Genomic DNA, 14,138 nt, shown 5'->3' with positions numbered 1-14,138 from the left:
CATGGCAGGTCAGCACAGAGCGGGACAACAGCAGGAGCTCTAATTTTCACTTGCTCCTTCTCCCGCTGCTTCCGGCTCACTGCCGAAAACAGCGGGAAACCTAGTAACGTCCCCTAACTCCTCCCTACCTCTCATCTACCTCCCCCTACCTCTCCTATCTAGTTAACCCTTTCCCTCCTATGTCCAGTCATGTCGGCTTCCCCTGAAGCCCTGCGGGCTGCGTCCAGCCTCTTCTTTCTCTATGGTAGCACCGGAAAAAGCCGAACACTGCATTCGGCTATCTCCGGCGCTCCCATAGAGAATGAATGGAGCGGCAGTGTGCATGTGCATGTAACTGGAACACTCCATAACGAGGTATTTGACAGCCGCTCCTACATAGTGCCAGCGCGGTTGTTGCCCGCATTGCGACCATGTCAGGGCTGCTTCATGTGGCCTTACCATAATTGTTCTGATTTAGTTTTTCAAGAAAAAAAGGGATGCAGAAGCCCTTTAAAGTTACTTGAGGAGATAGCATGCAGTGACAGAATCCCAAAGTGTTAAAAAATGAGCTGTGCATGCAAATAGACATAGATTCATGACTCACAGAGACATATTTATACTGTGCACCATGCATGAGCGTTGATGTTAGAAGCTGTCACATATCAGGATTACTTCGCCGTGTTCATGCCACTCGTGTGTTACAATAGTAAAGAAAATCCTGCATTGTTCCATGAACTCATTCACCAAGGATTCACATCTTCTAATCATATCAATATGCCTGAGGATCAAGATACAGTTCATCTCAGTAATTTCATGAAATGGCTTGTCCGTACACTATGTGAGGTTCTTCAGTCACTAAATGAGAGGGTCCTATAGGGTCAACGTCTCACATACTCATTATATCCATTAGTAAAGGAGATCTAAAGCAAACCTTGAAATGGTGAATGACTCTCAGGCATTATTCTATCTGTCATGTCTGTTCTCAACAACAATAGAAAATAATAACGAATGTTCCCGTAATTACTGTATTGAGATGTTACGTAGGTTTTGTACATTGATGATGGTAATATAATACCATAATAAAATCACATGGCATAAATGCAGATAATATTTTTATTATATCAAATTAATACATAAATGAATAACACAGGTTAAAAAACACATAAGCTTATATTTGGGAAATAGTTGATTTAGTCACCTATTAATTTAGTGGCATTTAAAGGGGAAATTTGCCCAAAACTGATCCTTAGGCATGTCATGGAGACATTGATCGAATCCATGATCTTGGACCTCTCTAGATTGCCAAAACTATATAACACCCAAACATCCTGATCAATGGGAATCCCTGACCAAACATTCTCATCAATCCATTCAACTTAGTATCTTAGAACGCTGTGTTAGAGATTTCCAAAAATGCAAATCTCTGAGTAGTGTACAAAAGGTATTGGTGATCTTAAGGGCACCAAACAGCCTTAGTTCTGGAAATTCTTCTTGGTCTCATCTTATGGACCCCACTAAGGTGGTCTTCAAACATATATTAATATGAAGTTAGAAGAACATTATTTGCTGGATTTCCCCTTTCAAGGAAAATCAGAGTTTCCCATAGTAATATTTATATATCAGCATGTCACTTAGGCTATGTTCACACGGGGTCTTTTGCCGAGTTTTTTGACGCGGAAACCGCGTCGCAAAACTCGGCAGAAACGGCCCGAGAACGCCTCCCATTGATTTCAATGGGAGGCGTCGGCGTCTTTTTCCCGCGAGCAGTAAAACTGCCTCGCGGGAAAAAGAAGCGACATGCCCTATCTTCGGGCGCTTCCGCCTCCGACCTCCCATTGACTTCAATGGGAGGCAGGAGAAAGCGTGTTTTATGCCCGCGGCGCTCAATGGCCGCGGGCGAAAAACGGCGCGATAATTGCTGTTCACACGGAGTATTTTGGGGGAGGAATATCTGCCTCAAAATTCCGTTTGGAACTTTGAGGCAGATATTCCTCCCCCAAAATACTCCGTGTGAACATAGCCTTAGACTGAATTTAATAATGACTTCAATGGAAGTTTGCTATGCAGAATTTGATTATAGAAAATATCACAGGGGAGAGAAAATCATAACCATAACCTTACTTTTTGTTGATAGCTATGATGGAGTAAAGCCTCCTGCCAAAGTTTGCTAAAGTCCCCATGTCCACTTGTTATACCATCGTCTGTCCCTGGTCCTGTATATGGTCTCAAATCAAGGTTTAGAAGTGCTACCACCCCATGGATTTCAGCAGGGTAGTGTAATAATTTTATTTATATGTATATATATATATATATATATATATATATATATATATATATATAAAATATACGGGGATTGAAAATCTTTAACAAAAAAAATTGGTCTAGATTAGGGATTGTCTTCTCAAAGAGGTGGTCTTATAGAGAGGTTTCACTGTATATACATATACACACACCCTTATTTATATTTATATATGTAAACCCATATAGCAGCTTGTACATTGCAGATAGACAGACCTTTTTGTACAGTGTTCATATGCAGCGTATAAGCAAACACAAGCCACCATTAGATATACCCTTCACCTTAAGGGTATGTGCACACACAAAAGAAAAAACGTCTCAAAATACGAAGCTGTTTTCAAGGGAAAACAGCTCCTGATTTTCAGAAGTTTTTTAATCAAAGTCGCGTTTTTCGCTGCGTTTTTAACGGCCGTTTTTGGAGCTGTTTTTCTATAGAGTCTATGAAAAACGGCCCCAAAAACAGCTGAAGGGACATGCACTTCTTTTTCGCGGCCGTTTTTTTATGCAGCCGTTTTGAAAAACGGCCGCGTAAAAAACACCCCATCTGCTTCCGATTTTTCAGCCGTTTTTCGGCACATTTACGGCCTGAAAAACTTCTGAAAACGTGTGAACCCTTACAGGTTAAATGTTTAGTGTGTAAGGAATTTTAAAACACTTTTAATAATATGTATAAACATATTGTATAAACTTAGTAGCCCTTTAATACTATGATCCACAATACTACGACCACAGTTCCAAGCACAATATTTACTAGAGGCTCCGAAACAGATAAAATCGCTTAGATTGCATTTTTCCATGCTCCTATTTATGCTCTTAAACTCCTTGATACACGATCACAAAGTGCAACATGCTGATTTTAACATATCTTCCACCACCTCCCCCTCCTAACCCCAAATTTTACATTTACTCTCAATATTGTTATTTTAATTAGCATTTATATAAATGATGCTTATCTGGCCGTAAATACCTTAGGGGGGAAATAGCGTGCGATCATGCTTAAAATGCATTATTACTTGATTTTTTGCTATTCTAAAGAATATGCCAGCATCTAGTGAACAACCTGAATATATTGAAATTTAATGATGTTTTCCGCATTCTTACGGAGATACCTATAATAACAAATAGGAATATTTTAAATAAGTTCCTGAGGGAAAATGTAATGTGACTGAATGACCCTGACATATTTTCCGCGTTGTGTACTCGTCTAAATATGTGTATCTCCACTATGTTTATGCATAGACATCCCCATGGAGAGATTTCTAGACTCGCCTTGCCCATTCGCTTTGAAAGCTATAGGGCATTTTGCTAGGGGCACAACTGGCTGCTAGTATTCTAGTGCTAGGTATGATATTTTATTCTGTAAGAAAGTTAGTAGCTCAGTAGATCCAGACAAGGCTGCATCTGAAAACGTATGTATGTGTCTGGCTAGAATGTATGTCTTTGACTGACTGAAAATACAGGCTTATTGCAAGATGTATGGGATTCTGAGTCTCGAGATGCTTTTATTATGCAAAACACAGTAGCAAAAGAGATTATCTCACATTGAGGTGCCATGTTTTTGTTGTTTTTATTGTTTTGTTGTTTTGTTTAGGATTTGTTAGAATTAATTGCTCCTTGACCACAATTTTGTAATTCACAATAAAATGGATAATAAACATGGAGTTTCAGCAAACATAGATTTTCACTGCAAATGAGAGTTTGGCATGGCAGTAAAAAATAAATAAGAACTCAACTGGAATGATTTACATATTAGACTTATTACTAAACACAATCGTAGTATATTCACCAACCAGGGATTTGCTGCTTTGCTTTGTGTTTGCAGTATAAGAAGAAACTTTACCGGTGTCATAAGAAAACACTATACCAGTGTCATGATAATAAGGGCACATTCACACGTGGCGGAATTGCTGTTGAATTCGGCTGTGGACAGTCCGCAGTGCAATTCTGCAGCAGCTGTTTTATTTCATTTCTTTCTATACATTTTTAGGAAAGTTAGTTCAGACGTTGCAGAATATAACTGTGTGGAAATCAGGCTGCGGTGCAGAATTTTCCCTCCGCAGCATGCTCATTCCATTGCGGAGAAGAAGCGGAATTTCACTGCAGATTTCAGCCTTTGCAATGCAAAAACTGAAATCTGTGGCAAGTCCGCTGTGATATCTGCATCGTCTGAATTACCTGTCAAATATGCAAATGTTGGTGCAGATTCGTTGTGTAATTACCCCAAATCTGCACCAACATTTGCAGCGAAAAATTCCGCCATGTCTGAACGTGCCCTTAGGCAAATTTGCAGCTTGAATTGCACATATAGATGTAGTAGGGTTTAATTTGTCATCTAAAACCTACAGTAAGGCTGGTCTCACACCCAGCGTTTTACTCCATTTCTGTGTTTTTATCATGACGTTTTAATGGCATTCTTTTGCTGCATTTTTTTTTCATGCAGTTTTAAAGTGTAACTAAACCTTCAACAAACTTCTGACATGACATAGTGACACTGAGACTCCCACCGATCACTAGAACGAAGCGGCAAAAGGACTCAGCAAAAGGACTTAGTTTCTGATCTGCTTTTTCGGAAAGCCGATGTTGTGGTGTACGGGCCCATAGACTTTCTATTGAGTTTGTACACCAACTGCTCAGCTTTCTGAGAAAAGCTGATCAGGCACCAAGCGGCTTGAGCGCTTCTGCCGCTTCATTCTAGCGATCGGTGGGGGTCTCAGTGCTCGGACCTCCACCGATCAAAACTTCTGACATGTCACTATGACATGTCAGAAATTTGTTGAAAGTTTAGCTACACTTTAAGTGCAGCCAGATGTTACATAAAAGTTTATAGTAAAATATGAAATGCGCTACACAAAACTGCGATTTTGTTTGTGGTGTGTTTAAGGCATTTTTGTGGTCAGTGGCGTTTTTTTTTTTACCATAGGCTTCTCTATAGTACTTCATAGACGCCAGAAAAAAAAGCATGTACAAAATTACACTGAGGCGTCGTTTACACGAGCGTGTGCGTTTTGTGTACGCAAAAAACGCAGCGTTTTGCGTGCGCAAAAGGCACTTAACAGCTCCGTGTGGCCTCAGCATATGATGCGTGGCTGCGTGCTTTTCGCACAGCCGCCATCATTATGACACTCCGTTTGGATGTTTGTAAACAGAAAAGCACGTGGTGCTTTTCTGTTTTCATTCATCCTTTTCACTGCTGTTGCGCGAATCACGCGAGTCACACGGAAGTGATTCCGTGTGACATGCGTGGTTTTCACGCACCCATTGATTTCAATGGGTGCGTGATGCGTGAACAGCGCACAAATATAGAGCAGGTCGTGAGTTTTTTGCAACGTACTCACGTTGCACAAAAATCACGGACTGTCTGCACTGCCCCATAGACTATTATAGGTCCGTACGACACGCGTGAAAATCACGCGCGTCGCACGGACGAATAACACGCTGGTGTAAACGAGGCCTAAATGAGAAAACGCTACTAAAACACCTTAAAAAATATGTTACATTTGAAAACTGCTAGCATTTTTAGAAGTGTTTTTTGATGCAGTTTAAAATGGCAGAAATTTCTGTGTGAAGAAAGCATTAACCCTTTCATGACGAAGCCATTTTTTGTATTTTCGTTTTTGTTTTTCTCTCTCCCCGTTCCAAGAGCCATAACTTTTTTATTTTTCCATCAATGGAGTGATGTGAGGGATTATTTTTTGCAAGAGGAGGTGTAGTTTCTATTGGCATTATTTAAAGTACCATATACTGGAAAATGGGCAAAAAAAATTTGGGGGCGTTTTGTTTTTACGTCTGGCACCGTGCAGTAAAAATTTCAAATTAACTCTATTCTGCGTCTCAATACGATTACAATGAATCCTAATTTAAATAGGTTTTATTTATATTTTACTACTTTTACAAAGAAAAAACGGTTTGTTAAAAAACAATTGTTTTGTTTCACCATATTCTGAGGGCCGTAATATTTTTTATTTTTATGCCGATTGAGCGGTGTGCGAGCATATTTTTTTGTGGGACGAGCTGTTGTTTTCATTGGTACCATTTTTGGTGCTTAAAATAGGCAAAAAGAAGGCCTTCATTAGGCCCCCGTACTGCCATGACAACCATCGTTAACCAGCGAATATGTCGCGGGGGTCGCCCCCTCTTTCTAACAGCTTTGATGCCGCAGTCGCTAGTGGTTAAATGGCCCGGAACAGAGCTATTGCCGTTCCTGGACGTTAGTGCAGGGTGTCAGCTGTAACACAGCTGACACCCGCAGCATATGGAGCAGGCTCAGTGCTTGAGCCTGCTTCATACCTCAACCCCCGCACCATGATGTGCAGTTTCATTCAGATGTGTGAAAGGGTTAAACTAATTGTCAAGGGCAGTTTAAACATTTGGGCAATCGAGCTATATCTGAAGGGCGAAAGCATTAAATGCACCCACATCCCTCTACCTAGAAACTGTTTTTGGAATGAGCGCTCCGTTTTTTAAATAACCTGTTTCTGATTACGGAATTCAATTCAAAAATTTTGCCTTCCTGCAGCCACCACTAGAGAAAACGGCAGATTTGTATAGGTAGTATAGTGGGAATCGTATAAATCCATAACCAAAAATTTAAATGTTATCATTTATTTATATGGTGGTAAACAGAGACTTTGGAGCACCATATTTGAAAAAATACATCTGCAGATGGTGCCGTTTCTGCGACTACAAACAATGCAGCTAACCTTTAGGCCAGGATCACACACACAGTTTTGATGCAGTTTATGTGGCAGTTCTTAATTAAATTTTTTTGAACCAAACACAGAAATAGACACAAATGAAAAGGAGATACATCAGTTTTTTTTTATATATCTTTTCTTTCCTTTGGCATCCCCTTCTGGCTTTGGCTTTAAAAAACTGAGCCAAAAACTGCTACAAAAACTGCATCAAACATGTGTGAGATCCCACCCTTAAAACTTTGAAAAAAAAGTCTGTAATACAATTATCTTTAAAATTCCTAACTGTTCCACCACAACGACTAGGCCGCAATAAGAATGTGTCATGTTATATGGCTGTGTCTTACAATGCAGGTGGTGACCATTAGGATGTAAGTTCCTATGAAGTCCTTTGCCATGTGGTTTATTTTTGCAATACTGGGTCAGTAGTAAAAAGAAAAAAGGGACACCGAAAGATTACGGGCACGGTCATGTGCATGGGGCCTAAGAAAAACCTTGTGTTAAGAGTGATAAGAAGCTCAGGACACATTGCTCAGGGGCTCATACAATTCTCAGGCTTTTTTTCAGTTTTTACCCTAAGCAGTATTTTTGTAATGACGGGGTAAGGAGACAGACAGGTGAGCCCTAATTTACCCGCCACTCAGTCCCTGCTTACTTGCAGGACCCGTCCTAGGCGACGGCGTACAACTGGGTGAAGGTCCCTACGCTCAATATGTGCACGAGAGACAAACAGACAAGGGTACACAGAAGCTAAGGGAAATGGGGCAGTTGCCCACGGCAATACCGTGAGCAACAAGAGTAGTGAACGAGCCGAGTTAAACCAGGAGTGTACGAGGTACCAAACGCAGAGTAGGAGCGTAGTCAGTAAAGCCAGGGTCAAAATGAAGCTGAGGTCGATAGTAATAGCTGGAACAGCAGAGCCAGGAAACAAGAGAGAATCACAGGCAAAGACAAGAAGCAAATGAAGGTATACATAGACCGAGGGCGGGAGCTAGAACCCTCTGGCCCAGGCTGTGATAGGTTCTCCCACTCCTCAGCCTATCAGCCTGAGTGGTAGCAGATTGAGTCAACCTATCAGACCTAGGAGCAGATGCAGACTGATTAACCACGGGCGTCGACACAGAAGCTGTGTCTAGCAGATCCTTTACAGTACCCCCCCTTTTTTGAGGGGCCACTGGACCCTTCCTAGGTGGACCTGGCTTATTGGGGAACTGAAGATGGAACCTCCTGAGCAATACCCCAGCGTGAACATCCTGGGCAGGTACCCAAGTCCTCTCCTCAGGCCCATATCCTCTCCAATGGACCAGGTACTGGAGGGAACCTTGGACCATCCTGCTGTCCACAATCTTGGCCACCTCGAATTCTACCCCTTCAGGGGTGAGAACAGGGACCGGAGGTTTCCTCGAGGTAACCAAGGACGGGGAGCAGTGTTTCAGGAGGGAGGCATGAAACACGTCGTCTATTTGAAAAGACGGGGGTAGCTCCAGCCAGAAGGAGACAGGGTTAAAGACCTCAATGACCTTGTACGGCCCCATAAACCGGGGAGCAAATTTTTTGGACGGAACCTTAAGGCGCAAATTTTTTGAAGACAGCCACACCAGATACCCGACCACAAACGGGTTAGCAGAACGTCTTCTATCTGCCTGAGTCTTTTGTATGCTCTGGGACGCCTCTAGGTTCTTCTGAACCTGGGCCCAGACTGTGCACAGTTCCTGATGAACGACATCTACCTCAGGATTGTTGGAACCACCAGGTGAAACGGAGGAGAACCGTGGATTAAACCCAAAATTACAGAAAAAGGGGGAGACCCCTGACGAGTTACTGACCCGGTTATTAAGGGAAAATGCTGCGAGGGGAATGAAGGAGACCCAATCATATTGACAGTCAGAGATAAAACACCTTAAATATTGTTCTAGAGACTGATTAGTCCTCTCAGTTTGGCCATTGGTTTCAGGATGGAAGGCCGAGGAGAAGGACAGCTCAATCTCCAACTTTTTACAGAAAGCTCTCCAAAACAATGAAACAAATTGTACCCCTCAGTCAGAAACAATATTGACAGGAACCCCATGGAGACTTAGGATGTGTTTGACAAACAAGGTAGCTAACGCCTTGGCATTGGGTAGTTTCTTGAGGGGCACAAAGTGGCACATCTTACTAAAGCGGTCTACTACAACCCACACCACCGACTTGCCTTGAGATGGAGGCAGATCAGGGATAAAATCCATGGAGATATGGGTCCAAGGTCTCTGGGGAATGGGCAAAGAACATAGTAAGCCCGCTGGTCGGGACCTTGGAGTCTTGGACCTAGCACAAATTTCACAAGCGGCGACGTAGGCCTTAACGTCTTTAGGCAACCCAGGCCACCAATAGTTTCTAGCAATGAGGTGCTTGGTACCCAGGATGCCAGGATGGCCAGATAATGCAGAGTCATGATTTTCCCTGAGTACCCTTAGCCGGAATTGCAGGGGAGCAAACAGCTTGTTCTCAGGAAGGTTCCCGGGAGCTGAACCTTGATCAGCCGCAATTTCGGAGACTAAGTCAGAATCAACAGAGGATATTATTATACCTGGGGGCAAAACACAAGCAGGATCTTCCTCTGAAGGAGGGCTGGCCATGAAGCTACGCGACAGTGCATCAGCTTTAATATTTTTAGACCCAGCCCTATAGGTGACCACAAAGTTGAATCTAGTAAAAAACAACGCCCATCGAGCTTGTCTCGGGTTTAGCCTCCGGGCAGATTCTAGGAGACCAGATTTTTGTGGTCAGTAAGGACCGTTACCTGGTGGCTAGCCCCCTCCAAGAAGTGGCGCCACTCTTCAAATGACCATTTAATGTCTAAGAGTTTGCGGTTGCCCACGTCATAGTTACTCTCAGTGAGTGAGAACTTTCTGAAAAAGTAGGCACAGGGACGGAGATGGGTGAGGGACCTGGTACCCTGGGACAAGACAGCACCCACTCCCACCTCGGAGGCGTCAACCTCCACGATAAATGGCTCCATTTGGTTAGGATTAATCAGCACTGGGGCAGAAATAAAGCAGTTCTTAAGGATCTCAAAAGCCAGGACCGCCTCCGGAGGCCAGTGGAGGAGATCAGCACCTTTGCGAGTAAGATCTGTAAGAGGCTTAGCAATGACCGAGAAGTTAGCAATGAATCTCCTGTAATAATTAGCAAACCCTAGGAAGCACTGTAACGCCTTCAGGGAGGCAGGTTGGACCCATTCAGCCACAGCCTGAACCTTGGCAGGGTCCATGCGGATTTCACTAGGAGTGAGGATTTGACCCAAAAATGGTATCTCCTGCACCCCAAACACACATTTTTCGGATTTACCAAAGAGTTTGTTTTCCAGAAGGGCCTGGAGCACCTTCCTGACATGCTCAATGTGGGAGGACCAGTCCTTAGAAAACACAAGCATGTCATCAAGGTACACTACAAGAAATACCCCCAGGTAGTCTCTTAAAATCTAATTTATGAAATTCTGGAAGACCGCAGGAGCATTACACAACCCAAAGGGCATGACAAGGTATTTGAAATGACCTTCGGGCGTGTTAAACGCAGTCTTCAACTCATCCACTTCTCTGATTCGGATAAGGTTATAAGCCCCCTGAAGATCAAACTTAGAGAACCATTGGACCCCTTGAACCTGATTGAAGAGATCAGGAATCAAAGGAAGGGGATACTGGTTCCTTACAGTGACCTTATTCAAGTTTCGGTAATCGATGCACGGCCTAATACCATCATCCTTCTTCCCTACGAAGAAGAAGCCAGCACCTACCGGAGAAGTGGGGAGGCGAATGTAACCCTTGGCCAGGCTTTCCTGGATATATTCTCTCATGGCCTCACGTTCGGGACAAGAGAGATTAAATATCCTACCCTTAGGGAGCTTAGCTCCTGGTACCAAATCGATTGCGCAATTGTATTCTCTATGAGGAGGTAGGTAACACTTCGGAGGCCTTTTTAGAAAAAACATCAGCAAAGTCCTGAACAAACTCAGGGAGAGTGTGCACCTCCTTAGGGAGAGAAATAAAATTAACATAAAAACAGGACGTCATGCATTCATTACCCCATTTAGTAAGATCCCCAGTACTCGACTTAAACCTGGGATTATGCATCTGCAACCAGGGAAGGCCTAAAACAAAATCAGACGATAATCCCTGCATCACCAGTACAGAACATTGCTCCAAATGAATGGAGCCAACAATGAGTTCAAAAGCAGGGGTATGCTGCGTAAAATAACCATTAGCAAGTGGAGTGGAGTCGATACCCACTACCGGGACAGGTTTAGGCAAATCAATCAATGGCATAGCTAGAGACATAGCAAATTCCACAGACATAATATTAGCAGAAGACCCTAAATCCACGAAGGCACTGCCGGTGGCAGACCTACCCTCAAAACAGACCTGAAAGGGAAGCAAGATCTTATTAGGTTTCATATTTACGGGAAATACCTGTGCGCCCAAGCGACCTCCCCAAAGGTTACTTAGGCGCGGAAGTTTTCCGGCTGCTTATTCTTACGCCTAGGACAGTTGTTCACTTGATGCTTGTCATCCCCACAGTAGAAGCAGAGACCATTCTTCCTGCGGAACTCTCTACGTTCTTGGGGAGACACGGAGGCCCCGAGTTGCATTGGTTCATCCGAGTTTTCCGTGGAAGAACGAAGCAACGGAACCTCGGGAGCCATCATGGGGGAGCCAGAGGAGAAGGCACAAAAACGTTCAAGTCATCTTTCCCTGAGACGTCGGTCAAGACGTACTGCTAAAGCCATAACCTGATCTAGAGAGTCAGAAGAGGGATAGCTAACTAAGAGGTCTTTCAGGGCGTTCGACAGACCCAATCTAAACTGGCACCTCAAGGCAGGGTCATTCCAGCGAGAAGCTACACTCCACTTCCTAAAGTCAGAGCAGTACTCTTCAACAGGTCTCTTACCCTGACGTAAGTTCACCAGCTGACTCTTGGCAAAGGCAGTCTTGTCAGTCTCGTCATAGATGAGCCCGAGAGCGGAAAAAAAAGGTCAACAGAGGAAAGTTCAGGGGCATCAGGAGCCAAGGAGAAGGCCCATTCTTGGGGGCCATCCTGGAGCCGGGAGACAGTTATACCCACTCGCTGGCTCTCAGAACCTGAGGAGAGGGGCCTTAGACGGAAATAGAGTCTACAACTCTCCCGAAAGGAGAAAAAAGTCTTCCGGTCCCCTGAGAACCGGTCAGGCAACTTGAGATGGGGTTCAAGAGGTGAGGTGGAGGGCACTAGCTGGTCGCACCTCTGAGCCAGGGCTTGGACCTGTAGGGAGAGATCCTGCATTTGCTGTGCCAGGGTCTCAAGGGGGTCCATAGTAGTAGGAACCAGGGTAGAAAAGATATATGGGCCTGTGATTATGTAATGACGGGGTAAGGAGAAAGACAGGTGAGCCCTAATCTACCCGCCACTCAGTCCCTGCCTACTTGCACGACCCGTCTTAGGCGACGGCGTACAACTGGGCGACGGTCCCTACGCTCAATAAGTGCACGAGAGACAAACAGACAAGGGTACACAGAAGCTAAGGGAAATGGGGCAGTTGCCCACGGCAACACTGTGAGCAACAAGTAGAGATGAGCGAACTTATGAAAAGTTTGGTTCGGCTGGTTCTCCGAATTTCACGAAAAAGTTCGATTCGGACCGAACTAGTTCTGACCGAACCTGTAATTTCCGTGCGCCGAGCATGGTACTGTCCAGGGTGCTTAAAGAGTTAATGGGCTGCACTAACTCTTTCAGCAACCTTGACAGTACCATGCTCGGCGCGCGGAAAAATAAAATTTTAATGCAATAAAAAAAAAAATACGTTCATACTTACATTCCTCCTGTCCGGCCTCCAGCGATGGGTTTCATCCATGTCGCCGCTCGCTGCAGCCAATCACAGGCTGTAGTGGCGGTCACGCACGTCACGTGACCGCCTCTGCAGCCAATCACAGGCTGCCGCGGCCTCTGCAGCCAATCACAGGCTGCCGTGGCCTCTGCAGCCAATCACAGGCTGCCGCGGCCTCTGCAGCCAATCACAGGCTGCAGCGGCCTCTGCAGCCAATCACATGCTCCTCTCCTGAAATATTCTGTGCTGCTGTGAACTCTGCTCTTACCATTACATAGCTCTCAGTCTGTTACCTCTCCTCCACTCCTGTCCTCAATAACACATTCACATGATTGGCAAGTCACCACCCCGCACAAGATCCGCACGCTCATCTCCTGAAATACTCTGTGCTGCCTTAAACTCTGTGGACAGGTCAGGATCCTGTTTCTTTTAAATGCTGCTGGGGAACCTGCTCGATCCACTATATAAGGCTGCGCTACAGTGCTTGGGAATAAGTGACTGGGGCAGAAGAGGATGGAGGCGCAGCCTTATATAGTGGATCGAGCGGGTTCCCCAGCAGCATTTAAAAGAAACAGGATCCTGACCTGTCCACAGAGTTTAAGGCAGCACAGAGTATTTCAGGAGATGAGCGTGCGGATCTTGTGCGGGATGGTGACTTGCCAATCATGTGAAGGTGTTATTGAGGACAGGAGTGGAGGAGAGGTAACAGACTGAGAGTTACGTAATGGTAAGAGCAGAGTTCACGTAGCTCTCAGTCTGTTACTTCTCCTCCACTCCTGTCCTCAATAACACCTTCACATGATTGGCAAGTCACCACCCCGCACAAGATCCGCACGCTCATCTCCTGAAATACTCTGTGCTGCCTTAAACTCTGTGGACAGGTCAGGATCCTGTTTCTTTTAAATGCTGCTGGGGAACCCGCTCTATCCACTATATAAGCCTGCGCCTCCATCCTCTTCTGCCCCAGTCACTTATTCCCAAGCACTGTAGCGCAGCCTTATATAGTGGATCGAGCAGGTTCCCCAGCAGCATTTAAAATAAACAGGATCCTGACCTGTCCACAGAGTTTAAGGCAGCACAGAGTATTTCAGGAGATGAGCACGGCCGGGCACGGCCGGGCACGGCCGGCCACGGGCAGCCGGTCGTTTTTCCGAGCCGTGCTCCCATTATAAAGTATAGGAGCACGGCCCATAAAATAAAAAAATAGAACATGTTCTATCTTTTTAACGGCACGGGCACCCTCCCATGAGAAAACGGGAAGGTACCCGTGGCTAACAGAAGTCTATGGGCCCACTATTTCGGGTCGTAATTACGACCCGTAATAACGGGTGTTT

This window comes from Rhinoderma darwinii, chromosome 3 (assembly GCF_050947455.1).
Source record: "Rhinoderma darwinii isolate aRhiDar2 chromosome 3, aRhiDar2.hap1, whole genome shotgun sequence".
In the NCBI taxonomy this organism is placed as follows: Eukaryota; Metazoa; Chordata; class Amphibia; order Anura; family Rhinodermatidae; genus Rhinoderma; species Rhinoderma darwinii.
This window is presented reverse-complemented; position numbering follows the sequence as displayed.